Source organism: Rhinopithecus roxellana, chromosome 13, assembly GCF_007565055.1.
Source record: "Rhinopithecus roxellana isolate Shanxi Qingling chromosome 13, ASM756505v1, whole genome shotgun sequence".
Classification (NCBI taxonomy): domain Eukaryota; kingdom Metazoa; phylum Chordata; class Mammalia; order Primates; family Cercopithecidae; genus Rhinopithecus; species Rhinopithecus roxellana.
This window is the reverse complement of record NC_044561.1, coordinates 27,396,028-27,414,247: the sequence shown is the minus strand read 5'-3', so window position 1 is coordinate 27,414,247 and position 18,220 is coordinate 27,396,028. Positions and strand designations below refer to the sequence as shown.

General features: G+C 50.0%; 1 long non-coding RNA gene across 1 annotated transcript; it reads right to left on the bottom strand.

Moving 5' to 3' along the window:
* Window positions 1-15,893: 15,893 nt before the first annotated feature.
* Window positions 15,894-17,830, bottom strand: LOC104655960. The gene is made up of 2 exons (XR_747045.1): window positions 17,758-17,830; window positions 15,894-16,422 (listed from the first exon to the last, which is right to left on the bottom strand). It is a non-coding gene; the product is annotated as an uncharacterized LOC104655960 (long non-coding RNA).
* Window positions 17,831-18,220: the final 390 nt, after the last annotated feature.

Genomic DNA, 18,220 nt, shown 5'->3' with positions numbered 1-18,220 from the left:
TCCGTCCGCCTATTCTTCCGTCCGCCTCTCCACCTATTCTTCTGTCCGCCTCTCCACCTATTCTTCTGTCCACCTGTCCGCCTATTCTTCTGTCCGCCTGTCCGCCTCTCCACCTATTCTTCCGTCCGCCTGTCCGCCTATTCTTCTGTCTGCCTGCCCGCCTCTCCACCTATTCTTCTGTCCGCCTGTCCACCTATTCTTCAGTCCGCCTGTCCACCTATTCTTCCGTCCGCCTCTCCACCTATTCTTCTGTCCGCCTGTCCACCTATTCTTCTGTCCACCTGTCCGCCTGCACAGCCCACGCTTTCAGCCTTGACACCTCACCAGGCACTTTGCCTGCTGCTCATCCAAGTGGCCAGCATTGCCCGCAAGCTGGGGTTTCTTGGTTCAGGGCACCTTCTCTCAGCTCCCCCAGTGGGGTGGCAGTGAAGTCAGCTGCAGGAGGAGAGCCTGGACTCAGGGGTGGTGGCCACAGGCAGCGTTTGTGGGGCAGACGGTTACTGAGACCCACTGGCAAACGACAGTCAAAGACACACATGAGAAGAGCCTCCATGCGGAGTGCGGAACTGGCCTGCGTTCCAGGCACATCTTAGAATGCCAAGTACACAGGCTGCACGGCCACTTGCAGGTGTTTGTGCATCATGGCCTCTTTGGTGGGGAGGAAGCAAGGCCAAGAAACAGAACACATGGAGTCAATAACACAGCGGGGCAGCACCAAGGAGAGGCCCAGCCAGGCGGGCAGCCTCGGCCGCAGGAAAATGAACCGTTTTAGCAGAGCACACAGGCCCCCATAGCTCCTCAGCAGGATGACGGACGCAAGGGCGGGATAGGCCCTCACTCCCACCCCCAAAGTGTTCTTTGGGTCACATTGATCCTGACTGCCAGGGATGGTGTGCTGTTGATTCTGAGAGAAACGCAACATTCTCAGCCAAAATCACAGGCAATAAAGATGACAGTGGAGTAGGCTGATGCCTCACCTGCACACACACAAAATAACACCCGAGCCCCAGAATTGCAGGGAGAGGGGGAGAGGGCCCAGGCAGTGCTCAGAGGCTGTGCTTCCCAAACTCTGCCTCCGCTCCTGGAGCTACACCCCAGGGGAAGAACGGGACACTGAATCCAGCTCAAATCAGGAAGGAGCTCTCCAGACAGAACAGGTGGGACAGGTGGAGGAAAACTCCAGTGATGCCCAGAAAGGAGGAAGGCACTTATCAAAGCTTTGGACTCTAGAGCTGAGCTTGGCAAACCATGGCCTTCCCCATCAGACACAGCCCGTGAGCTAAGAGTGGTGTTCACATCCTTACAGGGTTGGAAAGAGAAGATGGAAAATGAGAAAGAGAGAAAGAGGGAGAGAGAGAGGAAAAAGGAGAGGAAGAGGGAGGAGGAAAGAAAGAAGAGACGAAGCCCAAATGTGGCCTGCAAAGCATATCTAACTCTGTACAAAACAGAAACACAAAGGTTTGTCTCTGTGACGTGGAAGGTAAGATGAGGCTAGAAACAAGTGCTGTTGAAGTCAGCAGTTTACAGGATAGAGAGCAAGAAAGCCTGGGAATATTGAAGCGAGGGGCTCACTCCCAAGTCCAGGGGCTCCAGAGAGGCCGGCGAGCCCCTTGTGGGGTGTGGGAAGAGAGTGAGGTGGGGTGCTTGGGAGCCCCGTTTCTCCATTCCACTGGGAAATGCTTGTGAGCTGCCCACATCCAGTTGTAGACACAGTCTAGAGGTGATGCCACCCAGCAGAGCCTCCTGCGATGATGGAAACGAGCCACATCTACCCAATATGGCGGACACAAGCCACACGTGGATACCAACCACCCGAAAGGCAGCTCATGCACCTGAGAAACTGAATTTTATTTTCATTTCATTTTCACTAATTTAATCTCTATGAGCTATGTGTGGCTGGAGGCTCCTGTATGGGAAAGTGCCATGCAGAGCCAGCTTGCCCAGACTTTGAAGTCCAGTTGTGACATGTCACTGTGTGGCCTTAGATGTACTGGCTCACCTCGCTGTGCCTCAGTTTCCCCTTCTGTAGAATGGAGATAGTAACAGCGCCTGCCCAGGGTTGCTCTGAAGATGTGTGGGTCAGTTCACATGGACCACTCGGAGCAGGTGGCACTTGGGGCACTCTGTGGCACCACACGCTGTCCTTGCTCTCGGCTCAGAGATGCAAGGGTCAAACTAACAAGCAAGCCAGGTCCTTGTCTTCAGGTAACTCCACAGTCTAGCAGAGGAACTGGATGCCAGATCACTGGGCAAACAAATGTCAGATCATGACCGAGGCAGGGATGCTGGGTAGGACACGGGGATTGGCCAAGTCAGGGAGGGAGAGGCAGGCACACCCGAGGTAGCAGTGCTTGGGTGGAGCCAGGAAGGAGTTGACAGACAAAGGAGAAAGGGAAGATTATTCAGCAGAACCACAGCAGGTGCAAAGGCCGCGTGGTGGGAGCAACCGTGACCAGCACAGAGAAGGCTGCTGCTGCTTGAGGGCAGATCACACGGGGTGGGGTGGGTTGGAGGCCAGAGATGGGGCTGGAGCTACACCCTGCAGGGTCTCAGGGCTGTGATGGGGTGTTTTCCTTCATCCTAAGGATGGTGGGAAGACACTGAGAGGTCCCTCACCCCCGCACACTTTTTAGTGATGTGCTGGGAGTCCCTTCTCCAGGTGGACAGCATTAGGGTCTGTTCTTGGCTCTTCCCCAAACTGCACCTCTGCTCATGACCATCAAGGCTGAGAACACGCAGAGAGCACAGAGGGCTGAAACCCAGCAGGAACCCCCAGCCACAGCCTTGTCCATCCTCCCCACACCCCTTGAACCGCTGTGGACCCAGCATCGCCGAGCACTGCTCTCCTCCTGCACCCGGGGCATGAACTGAAGGTTCTTCTGAGCATGGCCTGAAGGAAACTGCAGACCACCAGAGCAGAGGGGACTCCACGAGGAGATGTGTGCAGGTCCCTGTGTGCCCAGCCAGTGTCAAGGTGCCCAGCGCCCCACCTCATTCATCTGAACAATGCCTGCTCTGCCCCCAGCTCGGCTGCCGGCCCCCACCTGGCTCAGGTGGTCTCCTCCATGCTGCCTCTCCCAGCATCTCTGGCTCTGCAGCGCATCTTTGGACTCTGAAAGCAGAACTGAAGGGTTGATGACATGGAGTCCCCAGAGCCAGGAGCCCAGAGTAACTGTGCCCAATGAGCCGCCTCCCACCTCCCAGAAGCTCCTCCTGGGAACTCGGCAGGAGCAGAGGGTTGGCAGCAGCAGTGAGAGCAGTGAGGACCTGGTACTGCACGCTGGCTGCTGAAGCTGTGACTGGCCCAGAGCACTCAGGAAGGGACCCTGTGGCTGCTGCAGGGCACCCATGCAGGGACCCAGGCCAAGACCATGCAGAGGAGTGTGGCTGTGGGCCTGCTCCAGCAGAAGCTTGCTCGGGAGTCTGCACTTGAGGATGGTGGTCTACGGGCCACCTCAGCACCTTCACTCCCATCCTGGGACCATCACCCCACAGAGTGCAATGCACTGTACCAGCCTAAGTGCCCCTGGAAAGGCCTCTGCTGGGTCACAACCAGCCTCACACTCAGGCTGTGTCTGTGCATATGAGTGTGTGCCTAAGGCGTGGACATCCTATGTGCACTGTGTTTGGGGTGTGATATGGTTTGGCTCTGCGACCCCACCCAAATCTCATCTCAAATTATAATCCCTATGTGTCAGGGGAGGGGCTTGATGGGAGGTGATTGAATCATGGGGGCCGACTACCCCTTGCTGGGAGTTCTCACAAGATCTGATGGTTTAAAAGTGTTTGGCAGTTACCCCTCACACCCTCTTGCTGCCGTGAAAGACGTACCTTGCTTCCCCTTTGCCTTCCACCATACCTGTAAGTTTCCTGAGGCTTCCCCAGCCATGCAGAACTGTGAGTCAATTAAACCTCTTTCCTTTGTAAACCACCCAGTCTCAGGTGGTTCTTTAGAGCAGTGTGAAAATGGACTAACGCAGGGTGCATGTGAGTGTATGTATTGGCTTGGCTTGGATTAGGGAGGAAATGTAAGGAAATCTACTCAGAAAATGTTTCTAAACATTCTTGTCACCAGATGCCCCCGGTCATCACAGTCCTCTTAAAAGTCACTGTAGGTAAAAAGTTCCACCCCGTGAATAGTTGTTTCATGTTATCGAATAAGAAGGGAGACAAGCTGGGGCACTCACTGGGAGCTTGCTGGGCTGGGGCCAGCATACAGCAGCTTCCCGGCAAGCCTGTGAGTGCTGAGAGCACCATGCACACGTGCCCACCACACGGCAGCCCAGCTCCCGGCGCCAGCCACCTGCACTCGCTGCCACCTGCTGCAGTAACAGACTCACAGTGATTATCCTAGCGCTCTGGAGGCCGGAAGTCTAAGGGGTTTCCCTGGGCCAAAATCAAGGTGTGGGCAGAGTTGCATCCTTCTGAGGGCTTCGGGAGGCCCTCAGCTCCCGGGGGGTAGAATTGGTTCGGGGGTAGAATTGGTTCCAATGCAGTTATCTTGTTGCCGGAGGCTGCGGCCTTCCTTGCCTGGGAGCCCCTTCCATTTTCAAAACCAGCACCCAGCAGGTTTAGTCTCTCTCACCCCTCCCTCCTGCGAAAATGTTTGTGATTATGTTGGACCCACCCAGATAAGCCGGGAGAATCTCCCACTCAAGGCCAGCTGATTACTAACCCGATTCCACCTGCAACCTCAACTCCCTGTAACACTGTGTAACCAAACACGCTCACAGGCTCTAGGGATCACGACAGGGCTGCCTTGGGGGCTGTTACTCTCCTGATCACACCAACAATCACCCCTCCCTAGCAAGACATTTCTCTTTTGCACCCAGTAGCCTTAAAAAATGGCTGAAGAGCAGAGCTTTGAATCCCATTGATCTTCTAGGCCTCTCAGCACCTACTACGTACCCTGAGCTCAGTAATTTCCTCAGAATCTTCCATCTAACCCAACAGGCCCATGCTGAACACACACACAGGTGGGGTGTCCCAGCAGGTACAGGAGAAGAAGATGGCCCACTTGCCTCTTGGGGGGCCGTGAGCCAGAGCCCTGGGTGTGAACCATGCCCAGGATCCCCACCACAGGCAAAGGCCGCCACCCTATGCCCTGCTTGCTTGGATTCAGAGTGGTGGTAACAACCATGCCTGTCAGGCCGAGCTGTCAAAACCATCACGTGAGAACACATCCACAGGCTGCTGGGCCAGAGAGCAGTTTTGGAAATGTTTCTATTTCCGTATAGTTTATGAATCCAGTTGGGAAGGGCCTTTGGATGGTCGATTCCTGGTCCACGGCGGTGGAAGAAGAGGTGAACACCGGCCTTTGCAGCCTCCCCAGTTCATCCTCCCCACACCCGATGAGGCTCCGAGAGGTTGGGTTGCCACCCAGGCCACAGGTGGAGACTTGGATTGGAAGAGACGCTGCTTCACTCCAGCGAGCAGACACTGCTGGGTGAGGAGGTGAGAGCTTGCAGGAGCTCCAGGGTCCCAGGACTGAAGGGTCTTTTTTCCTTGTTCCTGGGGTGCACTCTAGATACAGAAGCGATGCTATCAGGCTTTGCCCCACGTTCCCTCATCACCTACCGGCTGGATTCCCAGGGACTTGTCTGCGAAATAGAATCACACCACACTTATTTGGAGGAGCTGAAAGGTACAGCCAGACTGTGATGTGATGAATACCTTAATCTACAGATTCCAGGCTGGGAGCTGGAAGCCTTCACCCAGAGAGGGCTCTTGGGGTGGAGTCCGCCCTGCCTGAGGACGCTGGGAGCCTTCTGCCAGGCTGAAATCCCGGGATCAGAGCTTCAGGCCAGGCTCCGTCTCATAGGAGATATTTTGGACACCTAAATCCCAGCTACATCCCAATGTCCCCGAAATAACCACCAGCTAGCACTTCTGAAAGTGCTGGCTGTTCTGTTTCCAATCAAACTGCCGCCATCTGACAGCTGGCCCGGAGGAGGAGGCTGTGGGAGCGTTCCGGGTCTCGTGGATCCAGGTCCACTTGCCACAAATCCCTGGAAGCCTTTGAGCCCCGTTTTCCACATCAGATTTATAAGGACCCCAATGGTACAATGGGGTTTCTGAAAACTGAATTTAAAATAATCCAGACCTTTTTGAACAGCTTTGCCATTTAAAGCTTCCAATGAATGATGCACCGTGATGGGGGAAGGGAAGGTGGGGCTGCCAGGAGCACCCACCCACCTCTGAAGGCCAGGCTTGCCCTGGTCCATCTGGGCACCAGCTGCTCTCTGACCTGGGATGTTTGTTTTCTCCCCTACCCATTCGCCCCCTCCACTGGGCAGCTTTCAAGATAAGCCTCAGCCCTCAACTGCAAACTCAACTCCTCGGCAAACTGCCTTGACTCCCCGGCCGACAGATGCCGCGTCCCTTCTCTGTGTTAATACCTGCAGTTCAGGGCCAGGCTCATGCCTGTGATCCCAGGGCTTTGGGAGGCTCAGGCGGGAGGATTGCTTGAGCCCAGGAGTTTAAGATCAGCCTGGGTAACATAGAGACCCCATCTCTAACAAAAAAGAAAAATAATCTGCAATTCATCCATTGTATCTTATTCCATAATTTTTCTTATTCTGTTCATTCTCTGTGTTCTCTCCTCTGCTAGATATGTCTCACCCCTCACCTGTCTTCACCTCCCTCTCTCCTCCCATCCTCCCTCCCCTTCTAATCTCTCTCTCTCTGTTTCTCTTTCTCTTGCCATCTCTCTCTGTTCCTCTATTTATGTCTCTCTCTCTCTCTTTGTCTACACACACACACAGAGCACTGGGCTTTACATGGGCAGCTCAAGAGGCTGACACAGCCCCAGTCACCCCTTCCCCAGGACTCACCCAGTTTCCCTTACCCTCAGCCCTGTGGGCACTTCCCATGTGGTAGCGTGGAATATCAAAACAACGTGTACCCAAGGGTTGAGACTAAATAAAATTAACTTGCATCTGCTCCCATCAGGGGCGCTCCTGAGTGAAACTGACAGTTTCTTCTTCCTATGAATGTCTTCAGGTGCAGAACACACAGTGACCACTAGTGGGGATGTAGAGTCACCGCCAGCATCTGTTCCGGGGCACCCGCAGTATTATCCACCATTGCTATTGTACATCAGGGCAAATAAGGCACAGTGAAGAAGGAAAATAATACCTTAAATAATACCTTAGTATTAGTATAGTAGTATACCTAAGTATACTACATAGCAGTATATCATAGTAGTAGTATACCTAAGGTATTATTTGAGTATTTTTGAGCACATGGACATTTGAGAAATGCCCTGGGGACCCCTGGGGTCAGCAGACCAGACTCAGAAGGTTGCTGCCCTAAAGACAGGGTTGGTTTCTCTGCTTTTACACGGGCCCTCTCAGTTCATTTCCCCCTGGAAATATGCCACAGGCTTCTTATCCAGAGAGAATAAAGTGCCACAGCACTGTGTCCAGGCAACTCTCATGCCTTCCTGCCCCAGCATCCCGTCACCGCTGTACTCATCTCTCTCCAACACCGGACGCCAGTGTTCCTTCAGTCCCTTCAGCGTGCTGCATTTGCTCCAGGTGAAGACCCTCATCCTGCTATTCTCTAACCGAGCACGCTTTGCTCAGACTTTTCCCCACTTGGCTCCTCCTTCCACAAAGAAGCCTTTCCTGTCCTTGCATGCTCCTCCTACCCAGTCTCATTGCCTGATTTTGTTGTCATTGCAGCACTTGTCACATCAGAAGTTTAGTACTGGTTTGTGTGCATGTTGATTTTCCGTCTCTCCACTAAAATATAAGGTCCACGAGGGCAGGGATTCCTTCTCTCCAGGTAACTGCTGCGTCCTCAGTGCTGCAAACTGTGGGAGACCCTACTGGGTCCTCAGCAGACTTCTATGTGGTCATCATAAGCCAAGATGGAGGCTGGAGGTGAGGAGCCTCGTGGAGGGGAAGGGACGGTGTGCCACCAACCCCTCATCCTTCCCTTCTTCCTGCTGACACCTGAGTGGGAGTGGACGGGCCAGTCCAAGCAGATCTTACAGCCTAGGGGATGTGGAGCCTGGGGCATGGGGAAGCAGGATGCTGGAAGTTCTGGCAAGTGGCAATAGTTTAAATAGTTTAAAATGAAGGTGCAAGTTAGGTCAGGATTTCCTCTTCTGGTAAGGACAGACTAGGCAATTATGACCAATTCTCCAACTGAACACAATAAAAATATTTGGGCAAAAATATCTTCTTAAAATTGGTTACAGAACTAATAAGATAGTGAAAAATGTATAGGCCAGAATCACAGGAAAATGGGGGCCAAGCCTTCCACGTGTGGCTGCTTTATTCCTGGGGGCACTTTGCTGATACCACGGGGATCAATAGAGAAGCCAAAAGACAGCAGTGCTTTCACAGCCATGTGGGGTCCCAGACAACAGGGAAAGCCCCAGTGAGGCCCCCTGGTTTTAGTTGAGACACCGAAGGGCTGAATGTGAGGAGTGGTGAGGAACTAGAGCAGACAAACCTTCTCAGGAAATGGATGTGACATCTTATTATCCCAACACCTGAGGTCGAGTTGAGACGATTTAGACCTCAAGTGCTAAAAAGCAATGGAAAGAAATGTAAGTCATCTCTGAAAGAAGATAATGTCATTCTAAGGCTTAATTGATTCTTCCAAACAACTTTTAAAACACAACATTGGGCATAATAACCATGCATACAAGGAGTCAAAACAATATGAACGAAACCAGCACAAACAACAGACAATAGAAGTAATCACAGGGACTCTAGCTATTGGAGTCATCAACACATACTTCTAAATAACTATGTTTATAACGTTCAAGGAGATAAAGGAAAAATTAGAAATTTCAGTACATCAATGAAAATTCCTTTTTAAAATGGAAATTCTAACACTGAAAAATCAAATCAGCAGAATAAAATTAAGTGGATGGATTTAAAAGCATAATCTGCTGAAAAGAAAATTAATGAAATAGAAAGTCAAAATAAAATGTCTGGAATAAAAAAATAGAGCTACAACATGATGGGAAACATAGAAGAATGGGTATGAGATAGAAAAGACACAAGGAACAGGTTTAAGAGCCTTGTAATTGCAGCCCCAAAAGGAGCTGGGAGACTAGGTAGGTCAGAAAGAAAACATGAAAAGGTAATGGCTGAGAAATTTTAAAGCTGATGAAAGACTTCAAGCACAGAAGCAAGGAACCTTATAACTCCTATCAAACAACAAACAAACAAATACATAAAAGAAAACCCCCACCAAGCTATATCAGAGCAAAACTACTGATAACCATAAAGAAAGAGGATTTTTTTAATTAGAGAAAAAGACATATTATCTTCAAAGAGCAACTGTTAAAATAATAGCTACTTCTCAACAGCAACAATAAAAACTAAAACACAATGAATGATATCAAGTGCTGAAAAGGAAATAAGGGCCAACCAAGAATGTTATATCCAGTGAAAATATTCTTTTAAAATTAAGGTTATGTAAAGAGAATTTTCATACAAACAAAACGGAGAATTTATCACCAATGATCACACTAAAGGAAATACTAAAGATTGTTCTATAGGCAGAACAAAAATGATCCCAGGTGAAAGGTAAGAGATGCAAAATATACAAGGAACAAAATGAGTGTGTGTGTGTGTGTGTGTGTGTGTGTGAAAATAATGCCTCATTGGGCTGAAAATAGACAGAGAATTAAAATATACAACAGCAATGCCATACAAGAAGAACATGATAAATGGACCTCATGTGTTTTTAAGCCCTTAATTGTCCAGAAAGAGGGTAAAATAACAACAAAAAAATTTAACTTTAATAAGTCAAGAATGCTTATTGCAATATTCAGGGCAACCACTAAAAGAATGTTCAAATAGTCTAAAACTTTCAAGTTAATGGTAGTAAATAATAAAATACATAACCCATAAAACGCAATCTGGGAGAGAAAGATAAAACAAAATAGGGGAAATTGAGACAAATAGGAAACACGTCATATATTTAAACCCAAATGGTCATTCATGACATCAAGTCATTACATCAAATGCATAAGCACTCACGTCTCCAGTTAAATATGAAGACTCTGCTGCATTTAAAAAAAAGCAAGACTTGGCCAGGCGCAGTGGCTCACGCCTGTAATTCCAGCCCTTTGGGAGGCCGAGGTGGGTGAATCACGAGGTCAGGAGATCAAGACCATCCTGGCTAACACGGTGAAACTCTGTCTCTACTAAAAGTATAAAAAAGTTAGCCGGGCGTGGTGGTGGGTGCCTGTACTCTCAGCTACTAGAGAGGCTGAGGCAGGAGAGTGTTGTGAACCCGGGAGGCAGAGCTTGCAGTGAGCTGAGATCATGCCACTGCACTCCAGCCTGGGCAACAGAGCGAGACTCCGTCTCAAAAAAAAAAAAAAAAAAAATTGATAGAACTATAAGGAGAGATAAACAAACCCACAGTCAATTGGGATCTCTTAATACATGTCTTAGTAACTGACAGAACAAGCAGAAAAATAAAATCAGTCAAGATAGAGGAAATTTGAAGAACATGAATAACAAAATGGAACTAAGAAATATATATAGAATACACTACCCAACAAATAAACTATATTTTCAGGAACTCACATCAAACACCTGCAAAATTGCATGACATGTTGGAGCATCAACAAAGCCTTCACAGCTCTCAAAGGGAAGAAACGATGTCAAGTCTTTTCCACTATGACAATTCTAGAAAATGAGAATCAACCGTCTCACTTTTGGCAGAGCCTGGGAGGAAGCCGTGGCCACCCTAGGATGGAATGGGAAGAAATCCGCCAAAGGCTGCATGTGGCCTGCAGGATCCCTGCAGAACTGCTGGGCACTCCAGATGCAGATGGCACCTGCACTCAGTCATAAGCTCTTCCCAGTGTGTGCCAGCAAGAAGGGCGGGGCCGAGGGGAGCCACCTGGATGGTGCAGCCCAGTGACAGACAGCTGGAGAGGACGAGACCAAAATGCAGTCGCCTCCCCAGGCCTCTGCGCACGGCAATCAAGAGCGCCCTTCCCATTCTCAAGAACAAGGTAAGAATCCACTGACTGGGAAAGTGGAGGAACGGAGGCCATTTGCCATCGGCTGAGGGGCAGGAAAAGTCCTCAGCCCAGAATCCCATAAGGCAAAGATGTGATTCCCCCTTCTGGAGGAGAGAAAGAAAACCTTCTCCTTCCTAAGACCTGTCACAGACACCAGGCAGAGTTCGCCTGCCACAGGGGAGGGGCCGGAGGGCCAGAATGCGGCAAGGGCCTCAGTCCAAGCTCTCTCCAGTGGTCAGTGGGGGTGACCCAAGCAGAGGGACAGGGCGGTGGCAACAATACCTCTTTGGGCTCTCAGATGCAGGGCTATCTCCTTAGAGGTCTCTCTCCGATCCCTCAAAATAGCCCTCGGTCCCCGGACTCCCTTCTGTCCCTACAATGTCATGAAATCATTCTGACCATTCACCTGTTGCCCCTTTCCTGTCCGCAGCCTCTGCTGGAACAAGACCCAGAGTGCAAGGACTTACCTGGTGTCCCGTCTGTCCCCTGAGACAGGCTCTACAACCACCTCATGAATGAAGGCCTGGGAACTGCCACTACCTACCACGAAAGGGCCAGTTATTAGGTGCCTACTGTTTGCCAGGCATTGGATTTGCACCTTAACCCACACAAGGACCCCATGAGATCAGTATTTTTATTTGAATTTGTAGAAGAAGGAACTAGGGCTCAGGGGGGCTGGCACAGCTGCTGTGTGGAGAACTGAACCCTGCACCTGGCCTCGCCTCCGGCCCCGCAGACCTGCAGAAGCTCCTATGTTGCCCTGCCTCTTCTGGGAGAAGAGAGGACCTGGGTGGGGCTCATGATTCATCACACTAAGAGTCGTCGCTGTGGCTCCCCAGACGGGGCCTGCAACCCACACCTTGGGCATGAGGGCAAGACAGCCCCGGGGAGGTCCCGGCCCAGGCCAGCCCCAGCACCCCTGCCTCCTCACTGTGGTTCGGGGCCCCTTCCCAGCCTCACAGAGAGGTTGCTTCCTGAGAGAGCACACACAGCCCTTAGTGTTCCCAAGCCAAGGCCCTGCCCCAGTTCCCTTAAGAGCACCCCCTCCTAGTGCCCAGTCGGAGCCAGGGTAAGCAGTCACCGCCGCTGCCTCTCAATCAGCCACGACAGACAGCCTCACTGGCCTCCTGGCATAAGACCACAATTAGCAGACCCGAGTTTACAATCTAAATAAACTCCTCTTTAATGAGAATACTTTTCCTTTCATTATTTTATGGGCAGCCAGTTAGAGCCACTTAGTAAAAATCATTTTAAATAGCAATAAGGTTACTGCTGCTGGTGGGGGGTGATGAAGGCCGTGGGCCCTGAGCATCCCGTCAATGCTTTGAACTTGACGGGAAGAACCAGGCCTCCTTGAGCAGCCCCCTGCATGCTAGGGAGGGTCTAAGGCCAAGGATGCCAGCAGAGGCAACCCAGCGAAAGCGGGGAGCCCAGGAACAACAGGGCCGGAAGCGCAGTGAGAGGACAGCCAACCCGTCTTCTGCCCCCACAGTCCAGCTGGGGAGAGAGGCTTGGGGAGAGGAGGGGCCCCATAGATGACCACGTCAGAGCCAAGGCCTGGGAAAAGCAGGAGGAGGAGGAAGGGGACAGAGGCCTCGTTGGTGGTGGCAGTGTCCTGTGGCAGGTCACTTCCTCACCCCAACTACAGTAGCAATGTAACGGCCCCAGCGTTCATGGGCGCTCACATTCAGGTACCTCTTCTCTGCACCAGGCGGGCTCTGAGCCCTCCATGCAACACCTCATTGGAGGCCTGCAACAACCCTTTGGGGTGGGGAGTGAGAAGATTTCCCTCTCACAAAGGAGGAAGTGAGGCACAGAGAAGTATAAAAGTAGAATGTTAAATCCACCCCGAGGGCAAGTTAAGGTGGAAGAGGATCTGGGATCTCTACGTCGTCCTGCCCTGCGTCAGTGTCCAGAGGACCCCGGGGACCCCAGAGAGACCACACCGTCCACAGGGACAAGCCAGGCAAAGGGACGCTTGAGCAAAGCTAGGGGTTTACTCCAAGTTTCACATGATCTTCTGTAGAGCCTGCCCTTTACAGACGTGGGGTGGGGTTGTGGGGGTTAGAGCTTCAGACACGCATAACTCCCTCCTCCCAGCCCCATCCGCAGAAGCAGCGCCACGGCCAGAATCCAGAGATGTGGGCTTGAAGAGGGAGCTTGGACAGCCCTGGACAGGCAGCACCTTGAGGACCAGGACAGGCAGGAACTCGGACCCAAGTGGGAACAAGCTGCTGCCCATGGGAAGAGAACCCCGGACCACTCTCAGGGCGGCTATTGCTTCCTCACTGGGCCCCCTGTCCTCAAGTCACAGAACCCTGGTTTGAAAGCAGCGCCCAGGCCAGGCGTGGTGGCCCATGCCTATACTCCCAACATTTTGAGAGGCTGAGGCAGGTGGATCACTTGAGGTCAAGAGTTCAAGACCAGCTTGGCCAACATGGCAAAACCCCGTCTCTACTAAAAATGCAAAAATTAGCCGGGCATGGTGGCGCATGCCTGTAATCCCAGCTACTCGGGAGGCTGAGGCAGGAGAATCACTTGAACCTAGGAGGCGGAGGTTGCAGTGAGCCAAGACCGTGCCACTGCACCCCAGCCTGGGCAACAGAGCGAGACTCTGTCTCCAAAGCAAAGCAAAGCAGGCAGTGACCACCCTCAAAGTGCAGTCAGGAAAGGGGACAGGCAAGTTGGACCCCAGTCAAGTGTGCTGGCCACAGCATGCTTCTCAGTGACCTTCAGTGCCAAGATTGTGGAGAGGAGACACATGCAGATTCTGACCCACAGATTCTATGACCATTACAAGGTAGTTCTTGCCTAATGCCAGGATGTTCAGGGCTTTCTGTTACATGACAGCAGATAACAAGAAAAGTCGCCAACGACGTGATGATTTCTGATATGGTTTGGTTCTGTGTCCCCACACAAATCTCACCTTGAATTGTAATAATCCCCACGTGTTGTGGGAGGGACCTTGTGGGAGGTAATTGAATCGCGGGGGCAGGTTTTTCCAGTGCTGTTCTCGTGATAGTGAATAAGTCACCAGATCTGAAGTTTTTTATAAAGGGGAGTTCCCCTGCATACGCTCTCTCTTGCCTGCCGCTGTGTAAGACGCCCCTTTACTCTTCATCTTCTGCCATGATTATGAGGCCTCCCCAGCCATGTGGAACTGTGAATCCATTAAACCTGTTTCCTTTATAAATTATCCAGTCTCAGGGATGTCTCTATTAGTAACATGAGAGCCAGCGAATACAATTTCTGAATGGCAGGATTTTCTTTTTTTTTTTTTTTTGAGATGGTTTCTGTCACCCAGGCAGTGAGTGGCCTCTGCCTCCTGGGTTCCGGCTATTCTCCTGCCTCAGCTTCCTGAGTAGCTGGGATTACAGGCACATGCCACCATGCCCGGCTAATTTTTTTGTATTTTTAGTAGAGACAGGGTTTCACCATGTTGGCCAGGCTGGTCTCGAACTCCTGACCTCAGGTGATCCGCCCACCTTGGCCTCCCAAAGTGCTGGGATTACAGGCATGAGCCACTGTGCCCGGCCTGAATTTTTAAATAATTAGTAGCAAGCATTTATATGTCACAACAGAACCATTACTTATTACAAATGCTCTTACTGTTACGTCGTGCTCTACACCACAAAGCTGATTTCACCCAAGTTACACCTCTCAAAATCCACATTTTCATATTCTGAGTTTGCTTAAAATCAGGTGCAGTGGCATGAGATTGGCATCCCCCTGGAGGCAGTCAGTCCGGGGCCAAGGGGAGCGGCCTACAGAATCATACCCTGGGTGGACATTGTATTGCTGATGAGGACAAACTGACCAGTTTGGCAATCCATGCAGCCTTGGTTCTCCAGATAATTGTTTATGTTCCAAACCATTTTGTACCATGCTCAGCCAGACAAAAGCTTCGTGCCTCTGCCAGTTTGGGTATGCAGGGCCTAATTTCCTGAAAAATCAGTTTGGCCGACTGGTGTATGGCAATGCCCTTCCAAGGGAGAGCTCTCCAGGCTTCTGTTATTCAAGAAACACTGTCACTCAGCTCTGGAATATCACCCTAATTAAAAACCTCTCTGCTCCAAATAGCTCCCTTTACTTAAGGCTGTTTCTTTTCATAATCACACACACACACACACACACACACACACACACACACACACACACACGACAAAAAAAGCTGCTACGAAGTCACTTTTTTTATACAAGACCCATATGTCTGAACTCTACCCTGTTAATGAGGCCTACCCAAAAACAAAACACAGAACCCTAAATGGTATAAATCTGTGAGTTCTTAGAATGACAATAAATATCACCAAAGTATGTTTACCAATACATGTCTTAATAGGCCAGGTGCAATAAAGAGATACATGAGGATCATCAGGAGATTTGATAAATAAGCTCAAAATAAAGGAACCAAGTGCAAATGGACTTGCTTTATGTCTCAAGGCATTTTTCTGCAGGCTTTCAAGAGCAGAAAGCAGCAAGGCTGAAATCTAAGACAGCATGCCTAAAAGCATGGGCTATGAACTCAGGCGCCATGGCCGGTTCAACTCCTCCTCCTTGTGGCTGCATGGCCTTGGGCAGGTTACAGAACCATCTGTACCGAGGGACTGAATCCTAGGACCGTGTGATGATTCCACGAGACAACCTATGCAAGGCTCTGAGCAGACAGCCCGGCTCACAATAAGCACGCAATGAATATTAGCTGGTAACGATCTCATCCCATTTCACATTTAGCCAGCAGGGAGCGAGCGCCCCTATCCTGGAGCAACCCAGCCAGCGCTGTGCCAGAACCAGCTTGCACCGACTCTTCCAGGATCAGCATTCAGCAGCATGGCTGTGGTTGCTTGAAACAGCCCATAGTGGGAGTGTTTATACCAAGAAAATCAGCAAATGCCATCAATCAAGACCGTTTCGTTTTTTTCACGGAGTGGCTGTTAAACATTCACTAGCACATCCCCGTGCCCAAGAGAAGAAAGATGAATGGGAACCACGTAAAGGACAACAAGGGATGGGATGGGAGAGGAGTATGGCTTAGATGATGTGATCTTCGAATGTCATTCACTCCTTCTTCAACCCTATTGGATGCCGTGTAGTGCAGGGAAGGGCGTGGGCTGCAGAGCCGGAGCTGGATTTGAATTCTCTCATTTCAAGGATGGGAGATCTGAGGCCCACACTGATGCTAGACCTGCTCAAGATGAGAGAGTTACAGGTGGCAGAGACAGGGCTCAAACTCAGCTGCTCTCACTGCTTGGTGGCCTCTCACCTCATCAAGGGGCCAGTCTCATCAGCTCACCCCCACCCTGAAGTCAAAGTCTAAACAGTGCGATTCACTGTTGCAGTGGTGTGTCTGGGAGGCAGTCTTACAGCGTATGCTCCCTCAGTTGTACTTCTGGTCTTGAGCTTTGTGTCTTTCTGTAAAACTAAACCAAACAATAAACACTTGAAGCCCCCAATAAGCCCATGTTGTTAAACCCTATTGGAAAACAGGTTTTCTTAAAAAAAGAGAAGAAGGTCAGGCGCAGTGGCTCACGCCTGTAATCCCAGCACTTTGGGAGGCCAAGGCAGGCAGATCACCTGAGGTCAGGAGTTCGAGACCAGCCTGGCCAACATGGGGAAACCCCATCTCTACTGAAAATACAATAATTAGCCAGGCGTGGTGGCACACACCTGTAATCCCAGCTACTCGGGAGGCCGAGGCAGGAGAATTGCTTGAACCTGGGAGACAGAGATGGCAGTGAGCCGAGATCACAACACTGCACTTCAGCCTGGGTGACAGAGTAAGACTCTGTCCCAAAAAAATAAAAGAAGATGAAGAAAAAAGCTTACATTGATGTCCCCATACATTTGCACAAGCTACAGAACTTGGTTCTTTTATTTTCATTTGGAAACAAGTTGAAACAGCCCTCCAAATTAAGAAAACAACTTCACAAATTCAAGTTTTGTGTTCTCTTATTTCAGAAATATTCATGGCCTCAATATGTCTCTCCTAAGAACTTATATAAAAACATTGTTCTCTTCCATTTGCCAATTTTTAAAGATTTTTTTCACTCTACTTACAACAAAGCAATCATTTCAAATTAATTAAGTTTTCATTAAAATGTATTATTGTAATGTCCCAGGTACTGAATAGTGATTTTGTGTTCTGAGAGAACAAGCCTGAAAGAAAAATATTATAACTTTTGCAAGTAGACAATTTCAACCCAATTCCTTCCTCTGGCATGAAGCACAGGGGGTTTGCATACAGTAGGTTGAGAGAATAACTAGCAGTAATAATTATCAGTGACATGAATCAGGAGAGTACATTTACAGAGGACTTTCAGAAGTGCACAGCTATTTTGCATATGTTATTCCATTTCGTTCCAAGCATCGTTCCATGTAGACCTGTTTATCTCTCTTTTTTATTTTTATTGAGAAAACCAAGACCCAGAAATGTGAGGTCACTCACCAAAGGTCACACAGTCTCAAGATGCAGAGCTGTCATTTGACCCTGAGTCTTTCCACCTCCAGATGCACCTGAGCGTGGAGTGTGCAGGGGGAGGTGGGGTCTGGGTCCCAGAAGGAGCTGAGGATCTCCTCACTCTCCCTTCCTGACTTGTTTATTCTCCTTTCGAAGCACGGTTATTTTCTTTGCAAGACCAACGAGCTCGATTCAAAATCAGAGTCATTTTAACGTTTTAAAAACATCAAGTAGAGCTTAGAAAATTCAAGCACTAGAGGGAAAAAGAATTCTCAAGTTATTTAGAAAGAAAATTTACCTTGATTCTGAGGGTCCTTGAGCTTTCTGCTTTTTGCTCCTTTTTTGGGCTATGCTGAGTGGGGGCCGTGGCTGTGGTGGGAAATCGAGAGCTGCATGAGATGTCTAGATGCTTCTCAGCCCCTCAGTGCCACAGAGAAAAGAGGAAAACACTCATCTGGATGATCCGTGTCTTGCAGACTCAGTCTCAAACCCTTTGGGGTGAGAATTCTGAGGCCTGGGGGCATTTATGAGGGAAGCCACACAGAGCGTTGGCCAGCGGGACGAACAAAGGAAGCCAAACCGGGCTCTTTGGTGCAAAAATAAAATAAATTCCTATTTGTTGATATGGTTTGGCTCTGTGTCCCCACCCAGATCTCAAGTTGAATAGCAATCCCTAACGCTGGGGGAGGGACTGAGTGGGAGGGGCTTGGATCATGTAGGTGGAGTTCCATTTGCTGTTCTCATGATAGTGAATGAGTTCT